Source organism: Arachis hypogaea, chromosome 3 (genome assembly GCF_003086295.3).
Source record: "Arachis hypogaea cultivar Tifrunner chromosome 3, arahy.Tifrunner.gnm2.J5K5, whole genome shotgun sequence".
NCBI lineage: Eukaryota > Viridiplantae > Streptophyta > Magnoliopsida > Fabales > Fabaceae > Arachis > Arachis hypogaea.
Genome location: NC_092038.1, coordinates 123,815,432 through 123,821,497, shown reverse-complemented (window position 1 = coordinate 123,821,497; position 6,066 = coordinate 123,815,432). Strand labels below are relative to the sequence as shown.

Sequence of the window (6,066 nt, the reverse complement as noted above, 5' to 3'; positions counted from 1 at the left end):
TCAAAATTTTAAAAATTTTTAAAAGAATTAATTTTAATTAATAATATATGTAATCATTTTTAACTAAACACGCTATAAATTATTGATACTTTATAATTTTATAATGTACTATTGATATTGTTATATTTTTTTATATAACTATCATATTAAAAATAACATTATAAAAAAATTAAAATTATATATATTTTTATAAATTTTTTGAAAAGTTAACTCTAATAACTATATGTTAATTATTTTTATGGAATGAAAGAATTTATCTAAAATTCGGTCTCTCTATACTAAACTTTCTGGATCTGTCCCTGTTTATAAGGAAGTTGAAATTTAACAAATAATAAATAATGAAATATTAAATAACTCAATTTTTAACCAATTTAAATTATTTAAATGATTAATTTACTCATTTATTTAAATAAATGTTAGGAACTTTAAATGTCAAATATGCCGGGATCCATTAGGAAGTGGCAAAAAGTGGTCGATATATTATTAGGCGCATTTGTAGGTTTAAGAATAAGACATCATTAGTCATTACTTAAAAAAAAAAGAAAGCAATTAATGAAAGAATTTCAAAGAGACTTAATAATTTGAAAAGAATGTGATCTGTCTTTATTTTTAAGACATTTAATATATTAAAGATGTAGTAAAAATATAAAAATAAAAACTCTTTTTTGATTTTCTTAAAAGGTGTCATAAGAGTGTTAATCAAATTTTTAAAATTAAGAATTTAGTTATCTTATATTTTAAGAATATATTTTAATAGCAATTTTTTTTATTTTTAATGTAAGAATTATTTTTCAATAATTATGATAAAATATTTTTTATGGTATTTTAAAAATGTGATCTTAGAAAATATATTACCGAGATTTTAAAAGCAATCCTTACATTCTTTTTCTGCGACTCAACTTACGGGAAGATTTTTTGTTTTGAAGAGATGAAACCTAAGCTAAAGAATCAGTCAGTCAGAACCCAAAAGAAAAAAAAGGATAATTTTTATTTTTTTAAGTTTTTAAAAATTTTAAAAACATTTTTAAGTATTATTTTATTTTAATTTTGTCTTATAAATTTTTGAATGACATTAAATATATCTTTTACGGTTAATTTTTTAAAATATTTAAGATTAATTTAACAACAATTTTATAAGAATAATTTTTAATACAAATATATCATACATAGATATTATATATTATTACTGGATTAGTTTTAATTTTTTTTAAAAATTTAAAAATTTTATAAACAAAATTAAAATAAAATAAATTTTAAAAATATTTAAAATTTTTTTTAACAAATTTTAATAAAAAAATATACTTTGTCCAAAAAATAAATACAGGTAGCGTTATCTTTTTGGACAGTAAAAAAAATAATAATAAATAAATAAAAACAAAGCAAAACATTGGGTAAAGTATAAAGGGAAAGGGAAGTGAAAGCATTGCCCGCTAGGCTCGTAAATGAGGTGGAGCCCAAAGCTCATGGTTGAGGTTGACCGCCTCCGCCGTTGGAGCTTTCAGCTCTCCACTCATCAATTTCTATTAAACTGATAAGAACAGATTGTCCAAAAAAAACCTTATATGAACAGCTACTACACTTGATCTTAGCCAAAAGACCCAGACTTCTATACAAATTAGTAATTACACTACTTGCTAGTTGCCACTAATCAATTGATGTTCGTTACAAAGAAAAATAGGTAATATGAGAAAATGAATAAAGATATATTATATATGGTAAGTTTAGAGTTAAGCACGATTTTGATCTTTAAAATAAGGATTAAAATTTATTTTTGTTTTTAATCTTTTTTTTTATAAAATGTTTCTAAGATTTAACTCAATTTTAAAATTATCTTTTAGATCAAAATATCCTTCTCTTTTTTCTCTAAAATCAACCAGAAGCAAAAGCAGAAATAGAAATAGAAAGAGAAGCAGAAACAGAATCAACAATAACCAAAAATAAAAGAACAACAATAACAATGGATAATAAAATTAGAGAAACAACAAGAACAGAACCAGAAACAGAAGTAGAAGTAGTAACAACAACAATAAAACAACAACCAGAATCAGAAGAACAACAACAATAATAGATAATGAAATCAGAACAACAACAACCAGTAAGGAGAACGAGGAGCATCGACGACCGGCGACCGAGCGAGAAGGAGTAACAGAAACGATGAGCAGTGCGCGACGTCCAATCTCGCGGATCTGCTGGCGTTGACGTCGAGCGAGAAAGAGGAGCAGCGGCGAGATCTGGCATGAGATCCAGTGGCGAGGACCGAACGACCAGGAGCAGTGGTGACGGATTCTCTTCTCCTTTCCTTCCCCACCTTCACTTTCTCTTCTTCTTCCCTGAATCTCCAAGCGTGATTCCCTTCCCCCTTTCTCCCTTAACTCATTTTTTTTATTTTATATTTTTTTAGTTAGAGATAATTTGGTAGTAAAAATAAAAAATTTGGTAAAAAGAACGATTTTAAAACTAAGTTAAATTTTAGGGACAATTTTGTAAGCAAAAAAAAAAAAGTTGGAAACAAAAAAATTTTCAGCCCTTAATTTAAGAACAAAAATCGTACTTAATCCTTAAGTTTATTATCAGTGAAATTTTTTAAATTTTATTCATTAAATATATTAGATTTTTATAAAAATTTATTTAATTAATAATTTTAATATGTATTCTTAAAATACATGTTAGTTAAATAAAAAAAGAAACTCTAGTATTATTTACACAACTTATATATAAAAAGACATTTTAAGTAAAAAAAATTTTACGAAAATTTTCTGATTCCCATGAGACAGATACCTCAATCCTCGTCTCAGTCCCCATTTATTCGTGGGACGAGTCCTCGCCTCCATAGAAATTTTATAAGTTATCGTTAGCTTCTTCGTCACGGATAATCTTTACGGATATCCGCGATTGCAGGTTTTTTTGCCATCTTTAATTAAAAATATAAAATCCCAAACCTAGACCCTAAAACATTTTATATATAGTCGTTCAATTATATTTGTTCTTTTGTATAACCATTCATATAATCAATATAAAACATAGTTATTATATAATTGAAGACAAAAGCTCTACCACTAAGTAAAATACCTAATCAAGTCCAATCAAGTTGTTATCAATGATTTTAAATTCACGCACCTCTCATGTTGCTACTGCATTAAAGAAGGGTAAAAAGAAGAAAAAAATGCAATATTAAATGAGACAATTTTGTGTTTTTGTAGCAAGATTTATGTATAAAAATTAAGAAATTTATATGTTATTACTATGAAATTTTGGTGTTATTTGCTTTGATAAATTCTGCATAATTCAAACTCTTCTTCTTCCTTTTTTTCATTTTCTGCTGTTTCTTCTTCTTTTCATATTTTTTTCTTCATCTTCTCCTTATTTTATTTTCTCATAATTCTTCTTGTTTTACTCTCTTAAGAGGAATAAAAAAAATCAATGCTGCAAAATTATTAAAAAAAAGGAGAAAAAAAATACAGCAACAATAAAAGAATGACGATAGAAAGAAAAAACGCGAAGTAGAAGAAACGTGAGAAAGAAGGAGGAAGAATGCGAAAAAGAATGATGAACGCGAAGAAGAAGGATATGAACATTCACGTTTACATTAGTGGTTGGGAGTTGGAGTGTATATTCACGCTCTCACTAATAAAATTGATTTTTGTTGGGTTTAGACCAACTTAGTTAGACTTAGTTATCAAAAAGACTTAGATGTGTAATAAGACTGATAATTAAATACATATCTCAAGATTTTACACTAATAATATATTAAAATTAAATTGATAAATGCATGTAATATTATTTTTTTGAAAGGATCATTCGCCAAACTATGCTGGAGATCGTTTGTTTACTAACTTTAGTAGAATTGTTTTCTAACTTCAAAAGGAAAAACCATTTTTAGAGAATTTCGGACTTCTTTTTTTTTTAAATAAAAAAAATAAGTTATTTTCAATAATTGCTAGTTCTTCACTACTTTTGTACTCCATATTTAGACATTGAAATGAATGCTATTTATAGATACATCCATAAGAAAAAAAAAAAAAGGTCCATAGAATTAGAGAATTTAGAAGGTGCAGAGAGCAGTATAAGAAGTTATTGCTAACGTACTATTATACTGAACCTGACTCCATTGATTGCAATTTCAGAGAAAAAAAGAGAAAGGATTAACAAAAAAAGAAAGCAGAGGCATGACAGGAATATCAGAAGTGTTGTATCAGCTGTACGCTAAAGCAATAGTGCTATTAGCATACATGCTCATAGAACTTGTCCTTCTTATTCAGTATCTCAAATCAGACAAACGCAGCAGCACCACAATCACCACCACCCAGTATCTCAGATTCGTTGAAGAGAAGAACCCCACAATTCTCTACACCAAGAGCATGATGCAGCAACTGGATCCTGTTGAATGCAGAGTGTGCTTGAATGAGTTCCATGAAGGTGATCAATTGAGGAACCTCAAGTGTCACCACGCTTTTCATAGGGATTGTTTGGACAAGTGGTTGCAACAATCTTTTGCTACTTGCCCTCTTTGCAGGATCAAGCTGTTACCTGATTATGTTGTTGCAAAGTATCAGAATAATCACCATAATCATTATCAGCGCAATAATACTGAGGTAGAGTATTATGAAGGCAATGATGATCAGCTTATTCTTTTTTTATCTTCACTGAGGGGTAGTAATCGTACTTTGCATAGATATCTCTGATCATTCATATTTTTGTAGAAATTAAATTTGTCTTCAAGGTTTAATAAATTCAAGGAATCTCAAATGTACAGACGGATTTGGTTATTCTAATTACTTATAGTTAGTAGTTAGTACCCTTTTTGGGATTCTTATTTCTCTGATCTGAATATGTATATGCTATTTGTCCTTCTGATTCAATGTTCCTACTCATCCTATGCTTGCATAATTCATAAGAGAAACTTTTGGGGCATCAATTTTGGATAATTTTTGCCATGGAAAAATATAGGTAAATAATAAGAATATTAAACAATGTGAACAATAGATATATAGGATGTTCAATTTACTAGATGTACGGATAATTATCCTAATGTTAGAGTTTATGAGATAATTTAAAAGTGATGTATTTTTTTTATTTTATTAAATTAATTCTAGAGCCAATTGTTAACAAAAATTATTATCTACCTAACAAAATTTGTTAGACATTATTTAATTTTAATTAATATAAATATTAAATTATTTTTAACAGATAAATTCTATTAGTTTATATATAAATTTTTAAAAATATAAATACAAACTGTATTAATCTATATATATAAATTTAATAAATATAAATATAAATTATTATTAAATAAAAATAATAATATTTATTGACATATAGCATTGTTCATTCAATAATTCATAATCATTGCTAAGTATTTGAATTATTGGAATTTCGGTTTAAATTATTAAGTGATGATATGAACTCCAATCTTGATAGATTAATCATGAACATGTTAAAAACTTTTTTTTTTGTCTTGGAGTAAACGTCCTGATATAAATATCTAAATGAGCAGATATTTTTGGTGAGAAGCCTCTCACTATATTGTTGGAGAGAAAACTCAACTAATAAAAGAAAAAGTGAATTTTATGGTGTTTTTATTATGATATCTAAATTACTTAATTTATTTTTTAAAATAAAAAATAAATTAAAATTTATTTATTTATTTAGTAACTTAGATATAATATGATGGGCACTATAGCAAGAAATTGCTTTCTTCTTAAAGAGGACACTATCTGTCTATCTCCAATAAGTAGTAGATGGATATTGATAGGAATACAAACAGGATAGGGAAGACTGTACCCTTCCCTTCTAAATGATACCCTAATAAAAAATAGAGTCAATTCAGACAATTTTAGGTATACGATGTTTGTAAAAATAGTCAAATTTTAATAAATTTAAAATAATTTTTAAATAATAAATTATTGATGGTTAGTCCAAAAGTTTATATATTAAAATTGGAATTTAATTTTGATATACTAACAGTGTAAAACGTTTATTTTATATAATGATACAATTATATTTGTTTTTTTAGATGATTATTTATGTAGTCAATATAAAAAATAATTATTTTTGATGATGTAGTGT

At 26.2% G+C, this 6,066-nt stretch overlaps 1 long non-coding RNA gene across 1 annotated transcript; it reads right to left on the bottom strand.

Moving 5' to 3' along the window:
- Positions 1 to 4,007: 4,007 nt before the first annotated feature.
- On the bottom strand, positions 4,008 to 4,921 carry LOC140183859 (uncharacterized). The gene is made up of 2 exons (XR_011880301.1): positions 4,797 to 4,921; positions 4,008 to 4,527 (listed from the first exon to the last, which is right to left on the bottom strand). It is a non-coding gene; the product is annotated as an uncharacterized lncRNA (long non-coding RNA).
- Positions 4,922 to 6,066: the final 1,145 nt, after the last annotated feature.